Here is a 23,089-nt window from a genome sequence, read left to right on the forward strand (position 1 = left end):
AGAAAGAAAGAGAGAAAAAAAAAGAAGGGAGGGAGGGAGGGAGGGAGGGAAGGAGGGAGGGAGAGAGGGAGAGGGAGGGAGAGAGGAAGGAAGGAAGGAAGGAAAGGAGGGAGGGAGGGAGGAAAGGAGGAAGGGAGGGAGGAAAGGAGGAAGGGAGGGAAGAAAGGAGGATGGGAGGGAGGAAAAGTGGCTGGGAAGGTGGCTCAGTGGTAGAGCGCTTGCCTTGCATGTATAAGGCCCTGGGTTCGATTCCTCAGCACCACATAAGCAGAAACAGCTGGAAGTGGTGCTATGGCTCAAGTGGTAGAGTACTAGCCGTGACCTGAAGAGCTGAGGGACGGCACCCAGGCCCAGAGTTCAGGCCCCATGACTGACCAAAAAAAAAAAAAAAAAAAGAAAAGAAAGAAAGAGGAAGAGAGGGGCTGGGAAGGTGGCTCAGTGGTAGAGCGCTTGCCTTGCATGCCTGAGGCCCTGGGTTTGATTCCTCAGCACCACATAACAAAAAGAAAAAAGCCAGAAGTGGCGCTGTTGCTCAAGTGGTAGAGCGCTAGCATTGAGCTGAAGAGCTGAGGGACAGCGCCCAGGCCCAGAGTTCAGGCCCCATGACAGGACCCCCCCCCAAAAAAAAAAAGAGGAAGAGGAAGAGAGAAAGGAGAGAGGAGGGGGCATTGGTGGCTCATGTCCATAATCCTAGCCGCTCAGGAGGCTGAGATCTGAAGATCATGGTGCAAAGCCAGCCTGGACAGGAAAGTCTGTGAGACTCTTTATCTCCAATTAATCACCAGAAAACTGGAAGTGACACTGTGGGTCAAGTGGTAGAGTGCTAGCTTGACCTGAAGAGCTGAGGGACAGTGCCCAGGCCCAGAGTTCCAGCCCCACGTGAGAGAGAGAATGGGGGGGGGGGGAATGGAGGGGAGGGAAGGGGATGGGAAGGGAGGGGAGGGAAGGGAGGGGAGGGGAAGGGAGGGGAGGGGAGGGGAGGGGGGAGGGGAGGGGGGAGGAGGGAGAAGGGAAATGTCAGCAATGTCTGTCTAGTACACGGTATCCATCTCCACATGTGGATAGCCCATCTCCTGTAATGAAAGACAGGTGCCTTGTTCTACATTGTGGCTGTCTCAGCATAATGCCCGACAAACATGCTTAGAAAATAGGCCCATAATCCCTTATCTACAATTCTACAACCCAGCAGCTCTGACAGTGAGGATGTGTTCACGGCTCACCAGGGGAGGCTGTCTGACACGAGGCTGCCTGCTCACTGCAAATATTCACCCACGCTACTACGAAGATCATGATGCCTGATAACGCGATGCTGCCTAAGCTGTGCCACAACGAGCACTGTCTTCACTAATTTTGCTCTAACATCTCAAAACTTCCAAAATTCCAGAATCTTTCCTGGCCCCAAGATGAAGGTATGGCCCTATAACTGTTAAGCAACAACAGGGCAAGCACAGTAGAAATGGTGACAGACCAGTGATAAATGGACAAGAGGAGGAAATGCCTGTCCTCACTGCTCTCAGGAGTACCAGTCTGGATCGAGGCACTTTTCATTCCACAAGTCATGCATGGGCCGGTGCGAGGCCCTGCCGGGTGGGAGGGTGACAAGGGAGCAGTCTCACTCACTGGGAGTAGGGACCGCAGCGGGCGTGAGAGGGTTTAGGGCAGGGCACATCCGCTCTACGGAGCCCAGACCTGAGTGGCAGCACAGCTGCACAGCACCTGGGGTGGAGAACGATGCGTCTGAGCATTGTGGAAGAGTCGGGATTTTTTTTTAATATCTAGAATATATAGACAACTCAAAAACTTGCACAGCAAGAGACTGGGAAGGTGGCTCAGTGGCAGAGTGCCTGCCTTGCATGCATGAGGCCCTGGGTTCCATTCCTCAGCAGAAAAAGCCGGAAGTGGCGCTATGGCTCAAGTGGTAGAGTGCTAACCTTGAGCTGAAGAGCTGAGGGACAGCACCCAGGCCCAGAGTTCAAGTCCCATGACCGGCAAAAAAGAAAGAAAGACAGAAAGACAGACAGAAAGACAGACAGAAAGACAGACAGAAAGAAAGAAAGAAAGAAAGAAAGAAAGAAAGAAAGAAAGAAAGAAAGAAAGAAAGAAAGAAAGAAAGAAAGAAAGAAAGAAAGAAAGAAAGAAAGAAAGGAAGGAAAGAAGGAAATTGGTGATCAGCAGGGGATGGGCAGGGAAGGAGATACCTACTCTGTAGTTGGGGGTACCACTGGGAAGTGAGTGGACCAGAGGGAGGATAAAGGAGATCAAATCTGTGAAAATAAATTATTTGCAACAATAAAAAGAAATAAGGAACCCTGCTGGACTTCTATTTCCTGGGGGACAGAGAGCATGGTAGAGCGGGTGAGGTGGATTGGAACACATGTATACATAGATGGAGATGTAACAATGAACCCTCCTACCTACCATATAACAAAACATATTAAAAATATACATTGTTATTAACTATGGACATAGATAAACCTGGAGGATATTATGCTGAATGAAATTCTCCAGACACAGAATGTAAAACCTAAAAAAGTTGAACTTGAAGAAACAGAGGGCTGGGCTGGGAAGGTGGCTCAGTGGTAGAGCGCTTGCCTTGCATGCCTAAGGCCCTGGGTTCAATTCCTCAGCACCACATAAGCAAAAAGAAAAAAGCCAGAAGTGGCACTGTGGCTCAAGTGGTTGAGTGCTAGCCTTGAGCTAAAGAGCTGAGGGACAGCGCGAGCCCCCCCCCCCCCCCCGCAAAAAAAAAGAGTCTCATGGGCTTTCCTGCCCAGGCTGGCTTTCAACTGTGATCATCAGATCTCAGCCTCCTCAGTAGCTAAGGTTACAGGCATGAGCTACCAGCATTGGGCTAACTTTTTGTCGGTCATGGGACTTTTAACTCTAGGCGTGGGCACTATCCCTCAGCTCTTCAGCTCAAGGCGAGCGCTCAACCGCTTTGAGCCACAGCGCCATTTCCGGTTTTCTAGTGGTTAATAGGAGGTAAGAGTCTCACAGACTTTCCTGCCTGGGCTGGCTTTGAACTGTGATCCTCAAATCTCAGCCTCCTGAGTAGCTAGGATTACAGGTGTGAGCCTGTGGCTCAAGCGGTAGAGCGCTCTCCTTGAGCTGAAGAGCGCAGGGACAGCGCCCAATCTCAGAGTTCAAGCCCTACAACCAACAAAAAAAAAAAGAATTTTAATAGTGGGAAGGACTTAATCATACAAAAACTGTTTAGAAAGAAAAAAATCAGGCAATGTGATAAACAGGAACAATGACAAGGAACTTTTAATTACTGCTGTTAGTTACAGTAAGTGGTATTACCACTATACTCAGCTCATCCAAACTAAGCTCATCCTGCCAAAACTAAGGGAAGTGCAGAGTGTGTGTTAACTGCTATGAACACAGGAAAAGGGCCACTGTCATGCCCCCAGAAAGCTCTGCATTCTGGTCTTGGAGGCCTGGTCTCTTCCCCCCTTACCTCTGAAATGACTGAGCCCATGGCACCTTGCTTCCCCACGCAGCACCCACAGTGCACGCAGACTCCCCAGCGGGGAAGGAAGTGGTTTGCCAAACAACTATTAAGATGCACAAATGGAGGGATATTTGGAGCGGCTGCAAAAGCTCTATTAGGGATAACAAAATGGGTAAGTGAATCTCAGACTCTTTAAGGTTAAATACTCACTTGGGTGAGGTTAAACAACATAACAATAGACTACAATAATGAAATGGCTTCTCAAACTTTTCCACCAAAGTACCCCCCAAAGGCACAGCGAAGAGAAGGCTGAGGGTGAGCACTCTGAAGCAACTCAAGTCATGTGAAGCCTTCCGTGTTGTACTAAAAATTCAGTCAGTTTACACTAACCTTGGAAACAGATCCTCCTCCATCACTCCTACCCAGTTTCTTTTGGAAACAGGCTCTGCTTCCCCTTGCAGTCCTGACAGTGAGGACAGAGAGCCAGCCCCTCCCAGCTCCTCTGCTACCTCTCGCTGTGGCACAAGCAAGTGGTAGCATGGCCCCAGCTCCTCACCTCCACCCCTATCATGCTTGGCACTGTAGAACAAACCTTCCCCCTCAGCTAATACTTTCGCCCACCATGCCCACTGACCACTCTAGCCGAGTTCCCCATTGCCAACGCGGAAGTCAGCACACACAACCTGCTTGAGGAGCAAAGAGCTTTGCGTAACGCTGATATATAGCCAACCCACCTCCCCAGCCTTTCCACACGGCTATCTGACCACCGACTCACTCTCTCTACTTAAGCCTCCAAAAGGCACTCAAACTTAGCAGATCGCTCTGGGCTCCGTAGATGCCGCCCGCCACCACGGCTGGGGCCACAAGGAAACCTTCTTGCCACAGCCCCATCTGGTCTAGCAACACCATCAGGCAGCCCACTCCGCCTTCCAAATAACTTCCCAACTGCAGCCACCCCTCACCTCGTCCCAGCTACCTACTCTCTCCGCTGCTTCTGCAACAGGGCAGATTCCAACCCAAGGTCTCCGCACTTCCTGACCCCCTGCCTTCAACATCTCGCCAGGCCTTTACCTGCTCCCTCTCTCAACTTACATGTCACTTACTCAGAAAGATCCTTCCTGGAAAATTTACCAGGAAAAGACTCTGCCCACACTCTCCCATAAGCCTGTCTCCCTTTCCTTCCTAATACTGCTCTTCAGTATTAACTGATACAATTACTGGTTGGTTGAATGCCTGACCTCGACTAAAATAAACTTCAAGCATGCATGAGCCTTGAGCTGAATTGCTCAGGGACAGCTCCCAGGCCTAGTTCAAGCCCCACAACTGACAAAAAAAAAAAAAAAAAAAGAGAGAGATCTTTCATGCGATTGTTTCTAACATATTTGTAAGATTATGTCTGTGTTGCTTTGTATGTCCCTCCCCCATGGTATAACCCCTGCTTTCACTATATATGATGTTGGTATATGTGGAGGGAAAGGAAAAAAACAAATCTTTAAAACAGGGATACAGGAGGACCCACTACAACAATGAGATGTACAAGTCATTATGTCCAGGGCTGGGAAGGTGGCTCAGTGGTAGAGCACTTGCCTTGCATGCCTGAGGCCCTGGGTTCAATTCCTTAGCACCACATAAGCAAAAAGAAAAAAGCCGGAAGTGGCGCTGTGGCTCAAGTGGTAGAGCACTAGCCTTGAGCTGAAGAGCTGAGGGACAGCGCCCAGGCCCAGAGTTCAGGCCCCACGACCGGACCCAGAAAAAAAAAAAACAAGTTGTTATATCGAAAAACGAACTTTACCTTTTCCTCAGAGCTGCGTGAGGCGCGTAGTGGTCTCCGGATCTCCCAACAGCTCTACTACAAAGATGGTCAACGTACCCAAAACCAGAAGGACTTTCTGTAAGAAATGTGGCAAGCATCAGCCTCACAAAGTGACCCAGTACAAGAAGGGCAAAGATTCTCTGTATGCCCAAGGGAAGAGGCGCTACGATCAGAAGCAAAGCGGCTATGGTGGGCAGACCAAGCCAATATTCTGAAAGAAGGCTAAAACCACCAAGAAGATTGTGCTGAGGCTTGAATGTGTTGAGCCTAACTGCAGATCCAAGAGGATGCTGGCCATCAAGAGATGCAAGCATTTTGAACTGGGAGGAGATAAGAAGAGAAAGGGCCAAGTGATCCAGTTCTAAACTTTGGGGGGAGGAGGGAGGTGGGGTCTTAATTTTGAGGGGAAGATCTTGAAGCTATAAAATTACCTGATGGAAAACTAATAAATCTCAGAAAATACCAAAAAAAAAAAAAAAAAAGAAAAACGAACTTTACAACTTTGGTTGGGGGGACGGGGGGGGGGGGGGACAGGGGGAGGGGCGTTGAGGGGGAGAGAATACGAAGGGATAGGAAGGGGAAACAAAGGAGGAAGCTACAATGCTTGATAAGAAATGTGCTCATTATCTTACCCATGTAATTGTAACCCCTCTGTATACAGTATTTTCACAATAAAAAAATTAAAAAAACCTGATGACTGGAACAACTGCTCTCCCTCATGACTGTGGCAGTGGGAGGGAAGTTGGGCTGGAAGTCAGAACTGGGCTCTGAGCACCAGGAAGCATCTATTTCCCCGTGGGATCTTGGGCAAATTAGGTGATCCTCAGGTCCCTCATCATGAAACAAAAGAATAAATACTCTCAAAGCTGATTTTCTTCCAAACAAAAAACAAAAAACTTCAAGCATGCCACCACCATGTCCATCTCCTTCCCTTGAAATAAGACTTTTATGGAAACGCGATTATTTGTTGAATGAGTCTGCTCAGTCTTAGTTTAATGTCCACTGCTTTGTTAAAATGAAAACATCTCTTCAATGACTTCTAGCACAAGAATCTGCATGGTGCCACGCCGACTCCAGTGGAGTCTGCTTAGCATGGGAAACCATCTATCAGGCCAAGATAGGGGCTTCAGAGCCCTATCTCTGAGTTTTGGGACTTCACTGAAGTCTACCTCAGAGAATGGGGCTTTACAGAAACCTATCTCCAAGTTTTGGGACTTCACCGAAGTGTACCTCGGAGAATAGGGCTTCTAAGAGGCCTACTCCTGGAAAAAGGCTGGCAAGCCCCTGGGAAAGATGTGTTTCTGCCTTTCTTTTCCTTACTGTATAAGAGTGCCTATTAATCTTTTACTGTTTCTGCTGTTCATTGTACTTACTCATTGTCAACGTTCCCTTATTCAAAGCTCTTTCTTAAGAGTGTTGACGACTCCAATATCTGATGAGTGTCTTAAAAATATGACTAACTCACCAGAGTTAAGTGCTACCCTGGAAGCCCCTCTTATGGAGGCTAGTAGACAAGCCATAAGTAAATATAAAAGTATTGGGGGTTTCATGAAGTCATTTCAGCAGAAGGAATTGTTTGTAAAAGAGTTGCAAGAAGCTATAGGCCAGCTAGAACAGAAGGAATGTATGGCAATTGCGGAGATAACTACTTAGGAGAAAGAACTTCCTGTTACTCTCTTTCACTTACTAAGAGACTTGCTAGATCTAGGCCTCCCCGACCTTACTATTAAAGAAGGAACAGGAAAGATCTTATGGGACAATTAAGGCCTCTATAGAAATAAGGTAATGGTTAGATGGTGACAAACATGGAAACCCATTATATTTCTTAGAGATAAGCCGGAAACAAGTGTCTTTCAGACGACCAGCTGGTGACCACCCAAGAATGAAGCCCTGCAGCAAGATTGTGTAAACTTTTGCCCTTTCTTATGGAGACTTTTTGCTATAAAAGTTTGTTATCCACTGCATTAAATCACACTCAGCACTCAGCATCCACTCCTAATGTGTGTGAGTTGTCTGTTTGCCATCTCCCCATCCTATTCCAGGTTCCTCCCCTAGGTATCCTCCGTCGTCCCGACAGAACCTGGGCCGCGGCAGCATGGTGTTAAGACTTAAAAGTAAGCAAACGTGTTTGTGTGACCTGTCCTGGCAGCAGTCACGCAACTTCAGGACAACGCACCACAGCAGTGTGTAAAACAGAAAAAAATTGGGAACAACCTAAGTTGTTCCCAAGAAACTCTGACACAGGCTGGGCACAGGTGGCTCAGGCCTATAACCCTAGCTTCTCAGGAGGCTGAGATAAGAGAATCACAGTTCAAAACCAGCCCCAGCAGGAAAGTCCATGAAATTCTTATCTCTAACCAATATAAAGCTGCAAGTAGAACTGTTGCTCAAAGGGTAGTGCTAGCTTTGAGCACAAAAAGCACAGTGCCCAGACCCTGAGCTCAGGCCCCAGGACTGACACAAAAAGCAACTCTGACACAAGCATACAATTGTGGCATAATCCATCGTGCATATAAGAAATATCTGGAAGCCAGGCGCGATGGCTCATGTCTATAAACCTAGCGACTCAGGAGGCTGAGATCTGAGGATTGCAGTTCAAAGCCAGCCAGGGCAGGAAAGGCTGTGAGACTCTTATAAACCACTCAGAAAACCAAAGTGGTGCTGTGGCTCAAGTGGTAGAACGCTAGTCTTGAGTTGTGAAGAGCTTAAGGGACAGCGCCCAGTCCCAGAGTTCAAGCCCCATGACCTACAAAAAAAAAAAAGAAAGGAAACGAAATGTCTGGAAGCCTGGTGCTGGTAGCTCACACCTATAACCCTAGCTATTCAGGAGGCTGAGATCTGAGGATCATGGTTCGAATTCCAGCCCAGGCAGAAAAGTACGTGAGACTCTTATCACCAATTAACCAGCAGAAAACAGGAAGTAGCACTGTGGCTCAAAGTGGTAGAGTGCTAGCCTTGAGCAAAAAACGCTCAGGGACAGTGCCCAGGCCCTGAGTTCAAGCTCCAGGACCAAAAAAAAAAAAAGGAAGAAAGAAAGAAGCCTCAAACCAATACAACTATGGGAAAAAAAAACATAATTTAGATGGTCTACCATCAAAAAGCAAAGAGAAACAAGATAATTTCGTGTATACTGTTTAATACAATATAAAACTGTATCATTTCGTGTGCCCTGCCTTGTTTTTCTGACAGTGTTTCACTAGGTAGTCCAGGATGGCCTCAAAGTCACCCTCCACCTCCGGGAACAGATTACAGATGTGTACATGTTAAAAAAATCTTTTAAAACCAGTCCCGATTACAGTTACATGAGCAAGATAATGAGTACACTTCCTATTGAGCATTATTACCCCCTCCATTGTTTTCCCCCTACTATCCCTTCCCTCCCTACCTTCCCCGAGGTTCTTTTTTTTTTAAATTGTGATTGATTACATAAATTCCCAAATTTCACAGTATTGTGGAATAATGATGCTCATTAAAGTCACAAGTTCATTCTAAAAAAAAAAAAAAAAAAAAACAGTCTCGAGGCTTGAACTCAAGGCCTGGGCACTGTCCCTAAGCCTCTTTGTGCTCAAGGCTAGTGCTCTGCACTTGAGCCACAGTGCTACTTCTGGCATTTTCTATGTAGTTTATTGGAAATAGAATCTCATGTGTTTTTTAAATTGTTATCATAAAGGTGATGTAGAGTACTTACACAAGTCAGGTAAAGAGTCCATTCCTTTTTGGATAATGTCACTCTCTTGCTCTCTTGCTCTTGCTCTCTCCCCCCCCCGCCCTTGAATAAAATGCTGATACTGGAGCTTGAACTCTGGGCTTCATGTTCTTGGCATTTTTGCTCATGACTGTTGCTTTAGCACTTGAACCATGTCTCTAATTTCAGCTTTTTGCTAGCTACTTGGAAATAAAAGTCTTGAGGTTTTGATCTTTGATCCTCAGATCGCAGCTTCTGAGTAGCTAATTATAGGTGTGAGCCCATAGCACCTGGATGGCAATACTTTTTGATACTAAGTACACACTGAAACCACAAAACGTCAGCAGGACATAGCGGGACATGCTTGTAATCCCAATACTTGGAAGGCTGAGGCAGGAGGATCTCAAGTTGAAAGACAGCCTGGGCCGCATATGAAGGTCTTGTCTCAAAAAATAATCTGGTAATGTGGCCCAAGTGGTAGAATGCTGGCCTGGCAGTGCAAGATCCTGAGTTCAACATCAGTTACTACCAAAATTAAAAATAAAAGTGTGAATACAAGCGTTTTAGGCACTGGAGGCATGGCTTAAGTGGCAGAGTGCTGGCCTAGAAAACATTAGGACTGGCGCTGAAGACAAGAACAACCAAAGGGGCTAGGAAGGTGGCTCAGTGGTAGAGCACTTGCCTTGCATGCTTGAGGCCCTGGGTTCAATTCCTCAGCACCACGTAAGAAAAAAGCCGGAAGTGGCGCTGTGGCTCAAGTGGTAGAGCACTAGCCTTGAGCTGAAGAGCTAAGGGACAGCGCCCAGGCCCAGAGTTCAGGCCCCACGACCGGACCCAAAAAAAAAAAAAAAAAAAAAGAACAACCAAAGAAAACCGTTCTTTTGAGATCACCTGCTTTCTTTTGTTCACACTAAGTCCTCACATCTAGTTTGCAGGTTACATGGAGAGGACAGTGAAACATGGGCTGGCTGACCTTCAAGGGCCCACCGTGGCAGCGCATACATGTTAGGACCACACCATCACCAACCAAGCAGAGAAAATGGTCATGGTATAAGTGAAAGAAACAAATCATGTTTTTCAGAAACTGAAAAACACTCTAAAACATATATGAAAGTGTTAAGGCTACAAAAGAGAAAAAACAGTCTTTAAAAAAATAAATTTGGACTCAAAATTACCAATATCAAAACTTACTACAAAGCCGGAGGCAGTGGCTCACAGAGAATCTTAGCTACTTGGGAGGTAAAGATCTGGAAGATTAAGGTTCAAGGCCAGCCAGGGAAAAGGTTTATAAGACCCCCACCTTAATCAATAAAAAGCGAGATGTGTGGTGAGGGCCTGTCATCCCAGCTAAGGCTAAAAAGCAAGAAGTATAATCAGGCCAGCTCAGGAAAAAATAAGACCTTATTCAAAAAATAATGAAAGCAAAAAAAGAGGTGCGATGTGTGGTTTAAGCAACAGAACATCTGCCTAACAAGTGCAAGGTCCTAAATTCAAAACAGGAGAGTGCTAGGAATGGTGGCTCACACCTGCAATCCTAGCTGAGCTGAAGATCCCAGTTAGAAGCCAGCGTGGGCAAGAAAATCTGTGAGACTCTTATCTCCAATTAACTACCAAAAAAGCCAGAAGTGGAGCTGTGGCTCCGGTATCAGAATGGTAGTCTTGAACAAAAAAGTTCAGGGACAGTAACCAGACCCTGAGTTCAAGTTCTCAGGACTGGCACCAAAAAACCCCAACAAAACAAAACACCTCAAAATAGATGACAGATTAATGAGCTAAAAGCATTTAACTCTTGGAAGAAAATGGGTTTAAATCTTCATGATCTAGAGATCAGGCAATAGTATGTTAGTTATGATACCGAAAGGCCAAGTAACCAATAAAATCCCTAATAAATTAGACTTCATAAAAGTGAAAAACTTTTGGCTTGTTGTGATGACACACAGGAATAGCTGTAATCCCAGCACTCATGAAGCCGGGTGCTGATGGCTCACTCCTCAGAAATCTGAGATTTGAGGATCACTATTCAAAGCCAGCACAGGCAGGGTAGAAAGTCTATGAGACTCTTATCTCCAATTAACCAGTAAAAAACTGGAAGTGGAGCTGGGGCTCAAAATAATAGAGTACTATCTTTGAGCAAAATAGCTCAGGGACACTGAGTTCAAACCCCACAACTGGGGGAGGAAAAATAGCAGGAGCTATATAGGGACCTTACTCAAGAAAACAAGATCCTGGGGCTGGGAAGGTGGCTCAGTGGTAGAGTGCTCGCCTTGCATGCATGAGGCCCTGGGTTCCATTCCTCAGCACCACATAAGCTGGAAGTGGTGCTGTGGCTCAAGTGGTAGAGCACTTGCCTTGAGCTGAAAAGCTGAGGGACAGTGCCAGGCCCAGAGTTTAGGCCCACAACCAACCAACCAAAAAAAAAAAAAAATCCCTACTACTAAAAGATTAAAACAACAACAACAAAAAAAAAATCTTGAGATGGAGCTTAGTGGTAAAATACATAACATGTCCAAAGTCCTGGATTCAATTCCCAGCACCAGACAAAAGAAACACCAAAATGATTCTTTTGTTTTGTTTGAATAATATCAAGAAAATAACAAGATAACCCACAAAATGGGAGAAAATATTTGTAAATCATGTATGTGATAAGGAAACTATATCTACGTAAAGAACTTAGTTTAGTTTGCATTTTGAGACCTGTTTGCAAAAACAAATTTTTTCTTTTTTTTTTTTTTTTTGCTGGTCATGGGGCCTGAACTCTGGGCCTGGGCTCTGTCCCTCAGCTCTTCAACTCAAGGCTAGCGCTCTACCACTGGAGCCACAGCACCACTTCCGGCTTTTTCTGTTTATGTGGTGCTGAGGAATCGAACCCAGGGCCTCATGCTTGCAAGGCATGCACTCTACCGCTGAGCTACCTTCCCAGCCCCAAACAAATTTTTTCTCTGTAACCATCACCACTAATTTTAGAATTCTCACTTGAGAATCTTACAATGGGTTTATTTCCCACATGTTTGCCCTAGTGCCTACATATTGAAAGACTGTTATATGTAGACGTAGATATTTATCTCTAAAGGTGGTGTAGGGAAAATCGTTTTCTTTCTGGGCATCTCCCATCTTTTTTTTTGTTTTTGGTCGGTCGTGGGGCTTGAACTCTGGGCTTGGGTACAGTCCCTATGCTCTTCAGTTTAAGGCGACCACTCTACCGCTTGAGCCACAGCGCCACTTCCAGTTTTCTAGTGGTTTACTGGAGATAAGAGTCTCATGGACTTTCCTACCCAGGCTGGCTTTGAACCGCAATCCTCAAATCTCAGCCTCCTGAGTAGCTAGGATGACAGGTGTGAGCCACCGGCTCCCAGCACGCATCTCCCATCTTTTATGAAGCTGGTCCTGGCTTGAAATGAGTGGCTGAGGAGGATGCCCGCAGGGCCAGCCTGTCACCAGGTCCTCGACCATCCACTGGCCTCAGGACACCTTTTTTCATGTCTCCTCTGAAAGCACACCCACACCCAGCTGTGCTGAGCCAGGACCCACGTGGAGATTCTCCACACACAGGATGAACAGCTAAAGCAGCAACTGACTTCAGCAAGAATACTTCCATCCTTCTCCAGATCCTCTCAAGCTCTTCAATGCATGGGAAGTGGTGAGAATCCAAAGTTGTTTGCTGCTGACAGGAAAATGTAAACAATTAGGATAAGCACCTAGCTGAATCTTCAGGCTTCAACGGAAATTCTGGATCCTTGTGCACATCCAATACTAGAGTCCGGAATCTGTCAAGCTGTATAGTAACATCTGAAAATCTAGTTTACAAGATCAGGAAAGCATGTCTCAGGGAAAAAAAAGTGGAATGCTTATTTCATTATCTCCTAATTAACTTTATTACACTGTGATATCCTCCTACTCCAATGTTTCTGATGGCTTACTGCTCTAAAACCCAGCACCAACACGCTACCACTTAAGATGGGTCCTAACCATCACCCCTTTTTCCACAGGCCCCACCACTTACTAGGCCTTAGGGTACTAACTTCCATAGGCCACCACACTGCATTTGACGCACAGGATCTGTCCTCCCTGCCTAGCAACACTCTGTTACCAAACTGATACGTATTTTGTAAAATTCTCCCTACATTAGATTTTTTTCTTCTTTGTAAGGTATCTCCTGTCCTTTAAGCCAAGAATTGGCAAACATTTTTTTCTGCACAGGGCCAGAGAATAAATATTTTAGACTTCACATATCACATATGATCTGTCTCATATTGTTCTCATTAAACAATAAAAACCCACATTTACACAAATTCTGAAACATGATGAATTGAAACCCTTTTGTACAACTACTTAAAGATTTTGAGATTGAGAAAAGAAAAGGCAGGGTGCCAGGTGCTCACCCCTATAACTACTCAGGAGGCTGAGGTGTGGGCAGGAAAGTCTGTGAGACTCTTTCTCTCTAATTAACCACCAAAAAGTCAAAGTGGAAAAGTGGAGCTGTGACTCAAGTGGTATAGCGCTAGCCTTCAGGGGAAAAAAGTTCAGGGACAGTGCCCAGGACTGACACAAAAATAAAAACCTACAGTTTGCAAGCTCATTTTACATACTATTACTCCATGTTGGATTCTATTCTAACCTTTCTATCTTGGTTATTGTTATTACTCTACCACACTCTGCACTTCTCCGTTTGTCTAATAATTCTCATACTAGCCGGGCACCGGTGGCTCACACCTATAATCCTAGCTACTCAGGAGGCTGAGGTCTGAGGATCAAGGTTCAAAGCCAGCTCTGGCAGGAAAGTCCTTGAGACTCTTATCTCCAATAAACCACTCAGAAAACAGAAAGTGGCACTGTGGCGCAAGTGGTAGAGCACTAGCCTTGAGCTGAAGAGCTGAGGGACAGCGTTCAGGCCCAGAGTTCAAGCCCCATGACCGACAATCAATCAATCAATCAATCAATAAATAAATAAATAAATAAATCCCATTCTGTCTGCATGTCTGCTATACCTTCTGCCCAGAAGATTCCATGTTCTCTGAAGGCAAGAAAAATCTTTGTCTATACCTTATATTACAGGGTAAATAACACTAATACAAATAAAGTACTTGGTCTGTGTATCTTTTAAATGACATATGCTGGATCTTTGAGTTTATTTATTTCTTTTTTTTATTTTTTGGGGGGAGTTGGTCGTAGGGCCAGAACTCTGGGTCTGGGTGCTGTCCCTCAGCTCTTCAGCTCAAGGCTAGCACTCTACCACTTGAGCCACAGCGCCACTTCCAGCTTTTTTCATTTTGTTTATATGGTTGGTGCTGAGGAATCGAACCCAGGGCCTCATGCATGCAAGGCAAGCGCTCTACCACTGAGCCACCTTCCCAGCCCTCTTTGAGTTTATTTAAACACTTTCTATCACAAGTAGCTAAAGACTGTTGAAACAGATTTCTAAGTGCCTTTTGAACATGTGAAGACAATGTGGAGTCAGAGCATGAATCTCCTTAGTTTAATTACAACTAGAGAACTTCAAAGCTAAATTAAGGCTTTCCTTCCAAGATCCACAAACTGGTAGAGTGCCTGCCTAGCTAATGCATGAAGCCCTGGGTTCCATTCCTCAGTACCACATACACAGAATAAGCTGGAAGTGGCGCTGTGGCTCAAGTGGTAGAGTGCTAGTTTGAGCAAAAGAAGCTCAGGGACAGCGCCCGGCCGTGAGTGCAAGCTCCAGGACTGGCAAAAAACAAAAAAACAAGCCAGTCCTGGCTTGAAATGAGTGGCCCTGCCCGCAGGGCCAGCCTGTGACCAGGGCCTCAAACTTCCACTGGCATCAGGACACCTTTTTTCATGTCACCTCTGAAAGCACACCCATCACCAGGTGTGCTAAGACAGGACCAACTTAAGACCAGAATTAGAAAATTTCTATAAGCAGCATCCAGCCATCAGATTCTGAGGAAAATGTGCCTTCAGTGTGTCCAGCTCCTTACTTCTTATTGAACAGGTCTCCTTTGGGTTGGGAGGGCTGAGGTTGATGAGAAAGGGGTGGCACCAATCAAGGTGCACTGTACTTATACACTGATTTACTGAATGATAACTTGTTTGTATAACTACTAAAAGATAATAAAGATAGAATTAAAAAATAGGTCCCATCCAAGACCTGCTTCTTAGAGCAATTTGGAAAATTCTGTCACCAACAAGTCATTTTAAATAACATCTCAGGAAATGCCTTCTCTCGGCTGTCTCAGAACCCCTCTAACATCTGACTAGCATAGTCCTTCTATATTTATTTTTCATAAATACAGAAACTTTAGAATTCTCCAGCATCAGCCTGAGAAGGCCAACAAGGAACCTTCCCACAACCTGTTCATTCAGAACACCAGGCAACAAGTAAATGCAACTTCTGGTTAAATACCAATACCCGGCCCATGCACTCCTCCACGTCAGACTTCATGCATCTTGGACGTGACTTTCAGAGCAGAGACCCTTTGAGTGCACTGCCTCAGCTCCCTTCCAGCACTGATCTGCATGCTGCTGTAATTATGCCAATGCAGTCATACAAGTTTCCATTTCCTTTTTAAAAAAAAAAAAAAGAGAGAGAAAAGCCACGTAAGACACCACGCTCTACTTCAAAAGCTTCTTGACGGCATCCGTATGTGGCTCTTTCTCTGAAGGCAGCCAGGGCAGCCAGGGTGGGAGAGCCCCGGTGGGTGGGGGGAGGGGGAGGGAGGGGAGCCACTGTCCCCACCCCTCACCACTTTGGCCTCAGTTCTTTTCGTACTCCAGAAAGGAGGAAAAAATAGCTGACAGAAAAATCCCCTATGCAAAAACCCCATCTCTGCGGGAAGGAGGGTGGGTCCCGGTGAATCACCCCCGCCTCCTCCACTGAACAGGAGAGGGTTCTCCCAACAGGCCAGCAGCAAGGGGCACAGCCTGGGTCTGAGGGCACCAGTAGGCACCAGTGTGAAATGGGTTAGCAGGACTAGCCTCTGCAGGAAGATGACAAACTGCCAAGAGAGCAGGCAGGCACCCAGAGAGGATGGGTACAGCCTTTCAGGGAAGGCTGCACATGTAGGGAGCATGGCAGGGCTGGGATGAAGGGGAGAGGCCATCTGCAACCCCAGCCTGGCACGAACGCTGGCCGGGCTGGGGAGCCAAGGTATGGGGAAAGCAGTGGAGAACAAACGCAGCAGTGCTACCCACTAGACACTACAATGAAAATGAACTGTACAACTTGTAGGTACGGACAGGAGGGAACACTGGGAGAGAGCAAGGGAAGGGGTGACACTGTCCAAAAAGACTTATATAACTATAACCCCTCTGTACATCACCTTTATATGAACGATAAAAAATAAAAATAAAAGAGTAGAAACAACTGAGCACCCGGGACCAAATATAAGGGAAAGGGGTCAATGAATGACCCTCCCCCTAGACTTCCTCTCTGTCTGGTAGCAGGAAGGAAGCAAAAAGTTCTAGCTGAGCCAGGCGCCGGTGGCTCACTCCTATAATCCTAGCTACTCAGGAGGCTGATATCTGAGGATCACAGTTCAAAGCAAGCCTGGGGAAGAAAGTCTGTGAAACTCTTATCTCCAATAAACCACCAGAAAACCGGAAGTGGCTCTGTAGCTCAAGTGGTAGAACGCTAGCCTTGAGCTGAAGAGCTGTGGGACAGGGCTCAGGCTCAGAGTTCAAGCCCCACGACCGACAACAACAGAAAATAGTTGCCAAGTATCTATATTAGCTAAGCCAAAGAACACTCAACACACATATAGGGAAAATACTCCCCCCTAAGGACTAAGAAAACTGAAAACAAGTAATGAAGACGTTAAATAATAATAATACTAATAAAAGCATCAATCTCAATACAGATTTTTCTGTGCACAGGGAAGGTCATAATCCTTCCTGGAATAGCTGGGCGCTGGTGACTCATACCTGTAATCCTGATTACTCAGGAGACTGAGATCTGAGGATCACGGTTCAAAGGCAGGCCAGATCTGAGGATCACGGTTCAAAGGCAGGCCGTGCAAGAAAGTCCATGAAACTCTTATCTCCAATAAACCACCAGAAAATGGGAAATGGAACTGTGGCTCAAAGTATAGCACACTAGCCTGGAGTGAAAGAGCTCAGGGACAGTGTCCAGGCTCAGAATTCAAGCCCCACAACCAATAATAACAAAGAAGCCTTTCACCCCTACTTTGACACAGCCTCTATGTAGCTCTAGCTGGCCTCCTACTGTTCACCTTGTAGCCCGGGTTTGGCTTCCTTCAACCTACCTCTGTCTCTCAAGTGCTAAGATTACAGATGTATGCCACCAGGCATTTCTGGAATCTTAACTGATAATATTATTTGGGAGCCAGGCTCACGCCTGTAATCCTAGCTACTCATGTGGCTGAGACATGAGGATCTCAGTTTGAAGCCAGTCCATGAGACTCTTATCTCCAATTAAGGACCAAAGAAGCTGCAAGTAGAACTGTGGCTCAAGTGGTAGAGCACTAGCCTTGTGCAAAAAAAAACTCTGGGACAGCACCCAGGCCCTGAGCTCAAGCCCTATGACCAACAAAAGAAGAGATAGATAGATAGATAGATAGATAGATAGATAGATAGATAGATATTAGTATATATTATATAGAGAGAGGAGGATACATGGGGATATGAGAGATATGGGGATATATATATATATATGTCTGTCTACACACACACACACACACACACACACACACACACACACACACAGATGAGGATCTATCTCTATCTATCTATATGGGGACCTCTGTTTTTATGGCTGTCTACTCCTTCTAATGTGTGTTCAGGACTCAGAATCACCCAACAGAAATAAGTCAGTAATGAAGGAAAACTCCAAGAGGGCACCCTACAAGCCCCTTCCTGAGCTCCCCCAGAACCCCTCCTTCCCACCAAGGTGTGGGGGGCCTCCTATGGTGACCACAATGTGTTACTAAATTCCTGAATGATGGCATGCCCCGTGCCGGACTCCATGGACCACAGCATTTTCCCCTGCTCTGAATCCAACAAAATCCTAACAACACCACACTGAGGGCAAGTCCTTGTGAACTCACAAACAGCGCTGCCTGGCAGTGAACAGAAATGTCCAGCTGAAGACTAATGGAAGAAGTTCAGACATTTACCCTGTGGCTACGTTGCGCATATGGGTTCATTAGCCGAAGTACAACTGCACAAGGTCGAGGTATGGATCTCTAAACTGTGCTCCCAAGACCCTAAGATTAAAGGACAGGGACCCAGGAGGTCACCCAGCCCGTTCCCTCCACTGTGCACAGGCTGTGTGCTAGCTGGCTGCCTCCCAACCCCAAACTCCTAATTCTCCTTCCAGTGCTCCCCATTAGCCACCATCTCCCACACCTGTGTCAGCTCATTCCCCACGTCCTACCCTAGTGCTGGTTCTGGAAAAATCCCTCATGTAGTCACAACAGAGAACTTTCTGACCTAAGCATTTGCTTACTGACCTACTCGTCTTGTGATCTGGCCTTTTTGTTTCTGTTCTGCTGCCTCTTACATGTTCCAGGTTGAAGTTACCAGGCTGAATTGCTTTTGTTTTGGGTGCTTGTGGGTGGGATTTGAACTCAGGGCCTGCTTGCTGTTCTCAGCTTTTTGGTGCAATGCTAGCACTCTACCATTTGAGCCACAACTCCACTTCTAGCATTTTGGTGATTAATTGAAGATAAAAGCATTTCCTGGACTTTCCTTCCCAGACTGCTTCAAACTGTGATCTGAGTCTCCTGAATAGATAGGATTACAGGTGTGAGCTACCAGCACTCATCCTGGTGTTTTTTTCTTTTTATACTTAGAAGAAAAAAATATATTCCATACTTAAAAAGCTAGGCAGGCATACAGTAAATACATGCTAAACTAGTAAATGTTTGGCGGACATGGCTTTTCTTTCTTTCCTTTAACTTTAGAAGTAATTTTTCATTTTTGTGGTGAATTCATTTATGCTGAGTTCACTGTATCTTAACACCTCTGACACCCATCGAGACATACTACACTAAAGACCAAGTCCTGGTCCCTTAAAAGAAAATGAGGGCTTCCACAGCAGGTTATGTTGCTCACCCAAAGTCATCAAGACAGGGGGAACTAAGCTGTTGCTCTGACTCTCCACTGTGTCTCTGTCACTGGGCCCTGACTAGAAGAAAGCCACTTGCCCTTCTACCCCTCCTTTCCAACTTTTTCCCACCTGTACATTCTCCATGTGCCCAAAATTACACAGAGACAAAAATGGGTTAATTTTAAAGGTACCACACTTAGCCAGGTGCTGGTTTCTTATACTTGTAATCCCAGCTATTCAGAAGAAGAGGATGAGATCTGAGGATCAAGGTTCAAAGCCAGTGAGGGCAGGAAAGTCTCTTATCCCTAATAAATTACTCAGAAAAAGCCAGAAGTGGTGCTGTGGCTCAAGTGCTAGAGCACTAATTAGCCTTGCACAAAAGAAGCTCAGGGGAAGACCCTGAATTCAAGCTCCAGGACTGGCAAAAAGAAAAGAAAAAAAAAAAGTGTCACACCTAATGAAACAGAGCTAGAGCTACTGTATGTGGAGCTGAGGTCTTACTGGAGAAACTTTCTCAGCTTGAACCATGACTCACTGTTCAGCTAAGACAAACTAGAAAACAACTACATTAATTTATCTCAAGGCAAGGAAGACCTAATTCATAATAAAACACAGGAAGACAAGCTGAGTATATGTCATCATATATAGGAAATGCTCATCCTTTCTTCAGCCCCACTCAGGCCGACTCCAGGCTCAGTCACTTGATTGTGGCTCAGAGAATACTAAAGGGAATTATGAACCAGAGAAGCAAGTGATATTAAAAGCAATCCCAGAGGAAGTGGCGCTGTGGCTCAAGCTGTAGAGTGCTTGCCTTGAGCTGAAGAGTGCAAGGAAAGCACCCAAGCCCAGAGTTCAAGCTCTACAACCGACAAAAAAAAAAAATCACACACACATGAAAGCAATCCCAGAGGCTCATAGAAGGCAGTGCTTTTATCCCCTTTGATATGTCAAAGACCAGAAAACTTTTAGGATTAAAAAAAAAAAAAAAAAAAAGGAATGCTGGGCGCCAGTGGCTCACACCCTGTAATCCTAGCTACTCAGGAGGCTGAGATCTGAGGATCCCAGTTCAAAGCCAGCCTGGGCAGGAAACTCCATGAGACTTTTATCTCCATTAAACCACTAGAAAACCAGAAATGGCGCTGTGGCTCAAGCGGTAGAGCGCTTGCCTTGAGCTGAAAAGCTGAGGGACAGCGCCCAGACCAAGTTCAAGTCCTACGACCAACAACAACAACAAAAAAGGACAATGAAAAGCAAGCACTTATTCAAAATATTCAAATATAACTTTATTGTGGGCAGAGACCACAGACCAAGAAGAACAGAAGTTCTTGACTTCGTTCAGGAGTCAGGCGAGGGAGGGGAGAGAAGGGGGCAGGAGGAGTAAGTGGCTAGGGCTCCCAGAATTCCCCTGGTGCCTGTGACTTGCTTGGGAAATGCAGGCCGAGTGGTCTCCTGCAGGGCTGCTGGGGCTCTCTGTGCAGCCGCAAGCAAAGGTGGCCACAGGACCCAGGCAGGCAGGCTGCCCTGGTTAATCCACACACGTTGCTCCTCAGGAGCCCAGGAGGCAACTTCTTGTTTCATTATTTAAATCTGCTCCCTCAGCCCTGTGGCCTCATCACATCTGCTCTGACTCAGAGGAGCCAGGCTGAAAAGGGAGGGGGAACAGAAAATGAGATTTCTTTGTTAGCGCATGTGCATTCACACCTCTGCCCATGCAAACTATCCCTTCTGTACATAAACAACCAGAAGTTAATTCTAACCAGACTCCAAGGGATTTACCTGGATGATCTAGGTGAAGAAAAAAATTTTTAAATGCACTCAGAAAGGAACAGAACTTCCTTAATATAACAAAGGGCTATTATTTCTAAAATCCACAGCTAAACATGTTTTTCCTTTGACGGTATCCAACCCACGGATCTGCATGTGCTGGGCTAGTGCTCTACCACTGCGCTACCTCCTAGACTTCACAGCTAACTTCATGATAACCAATAAAGACTGAAAGCTTCCCCTAAGATCAGAGCAATACAAGGATGCTCACTTCTACTACTACTACTCATCTTTCTACAGAATGTCCTAGACAGTGTAATTAGGCAAGAGAAAAAAAAATTACAAGGCATCCAAGTTGTAAAGTAGAGGTGTCCTATCTCTACTTGGAAATAGCAAGATTCTAAAGAATATTCCACAGACTCCACCAAATAACTCCTCAAGGTAACATGAATTCAGCACAGCTATAGGGCATCAAACCAACACAATCCAAATTGAGAATTTAAGCAAACAATCCCATTTACAGTAGAATACACAAGGACAACATACCTTGGAATAAATTTGTCCAGGGGGATAGATGATTTGTATATTCAAACTATAAAATATTGACAAAATTAAAGAAGATGCTGGGCACCCCAGTGGATCATGGCAAGTTCAAGCCCCAGCACACACAAAAAAAGTAAAAAAGCTGGGCACCAGTGGCTCACACCTATAATCCTAGCTACTCAGGAAGCTGAGATCTGAGGATAGAGATTCAAAGCAGCCAGGCAAGGAAGTCCATGAGACTCTTATCTCCAATAAACCACTAGAAAACCAGAAGTGGTGCTGTGGCTCAAGTGGTAGAGCGCTAGCCTTAAACTGAAGAGCTGAGGGACAGCGCCCAGGCCCAGAGTTCAAGCCCCACCACCGACAAAAAAAAAAAAAAGGCCAAGTTCCACAGCAGCACTTAAAACTCTACTGAATGGAAGCAAACATGTGCAAATCATATACTGAATAAGGTTTAATACCTAGAATATATAAAAACTCTGGTAACTCAGGAGAAAGATAACCCAATTAAAACACAAGCAGAGGGCTTGAATAAACATTCTAAAAAAAAAAAAAGACATGAAAAGACATTCAATATAATTAGTCATCAAGGAACTACAAATCAAAACCACAATGAGATTAACACTTCACACTCACTGTACACTTCACACTCACTGTAATAGCTTTATCAGAAAGAAAAAACAGCAGTGTTAGTGAAATGTACAGTATTCCAATTTCTGTACTAGAACACTGCTGGGGGAATAAATTAAATACAAACTTAGAATATTCCTAGTAATCCTATTCCTAGATATAAACTAAAAAAATAAAAACATATCTTCAGCCGGGTGCTGGCTCACTCCTCTAATCCTAACTACTCAGGAGGCTGAGTAGTCAGCCTGATAGGAAAGTCTGTGAGATTCTTTTTTTTTTTTTTTTTGGTCGGTTGTGGGCCCTGAACTCTGGGCCTGGGCGCTGTCCCTCAGCTCTTCAGCTCAAGGCTAGCGCTCTACCACTTGAGCCACAGCGCCACTTCCAGCTTTTTTCTTTTTGCTTATGTGGTACTGAGGAATCGAACCCAGGGCCTCAAGCATGCAAGGCAAGCGCTCTACCACTGAGCCATTTTCTCAGCCCAAGTCTGTGAGATTCTTATCACCAATGAACCACCAGAAAACTGGAAGTGGCACAGTGGCTCAAAGTGGTAGAGTGCTAGCCTTTGGCAAAATAGCCCAGGGATAGTGCCCAGGTCCTGAATTAAAGCTCTATGTATGACAAAAAACAAAAACGCATTTATATGGACACCTGTACACAAATACTTAAGGCAGCAGTATTCATAGTAAAAAGGTTGAAAACAAAAGAACTGGTAAATTGTGGTATATACACAAATACATTCCTACTCCATCATAAAAATAAAATACAACTTAGATATGCCTCAAAGTAAAAGAAGGTAGACACAAAGCTCACACCTGCATGCTTCCTTTTATATGGTGTACCAAAAGGCAAAATACAGAGAGAGCAGACAAGAGGAGGAAGCGGAATGAGGAGGAATGGGATGACAACTAAGTGGGTATGGGGTGATGAGAAAGTTTTAGAACTAGAGAGAACTGTGACTATTGGTAAAACCACTGCACTGCACACTTTAAAATGGTTAACTGTATGTCAGTCAGTTTTGTCTCAAAGAAATTGTTGGACTATTCTGATCCATTTATACAAACACTTCAGTACCTACCACATGCCTGGCACTCTCCTAATATGGAGGTTCAGGTGATAATACATTGTCAGCTACAAAGAAAAAAAGCTAAGAGACTATAGAGA

At 45.3% G+C, this 23,089-nt stretch overlaps 1 protein-coding gene and 1 pseudogene across 6 annotated transcripts in view; one reads left to right on the forward strand and one right to left on the reverse strand.

The window, feature by feature from the left end:
• Positions 1 to 23,089, reverse strand: part of Traf3 (TNF receptor associated factor 3) — a 120,292-nt gene that overhangs the window by 79,558 nt on the left and 17,645 nt on the right. Inside the window, exon 1 of one of the 6 annotated variants that reach the window (XM_069997516.1) lies at positions 5,247 to 5,331. The exons of 4 other annotated variants lie outside the window; for them this stretch is intronic. The gene's annotated coding sequence lies outside the window, so the exon portion shown is untranslated. Of the gene's footprint in view, positions 1 to 5,246; positions 5,332 to 23,089 lie in introns of those variants that run through there. One more of the 6 variants, XM_069997517.1, reaches the window with a different exon arrangement.
• Positions 5,275 to 5,755, forward strand: LOC138810421 (large ribosomal subunit protein eL42-like; annotated as a pseudogene).

Source organism: Dipodomys merriami, unplaced genomic scaffold (assembly GCF_024711535.1).
Source record: "Dipodomys merriami isolate MVZ:Mamm:240054 unplaced genomic scaffold, mDipMer1.0.p SCAF_50, whole genome shotgun sequence".
NCBI classification, from domain to species: Eukaryota; Metazoa; Chordata; class Mammalia; order Rodentia; family Heteromyidae; genus Dipodomys; species Dipodomys merriami.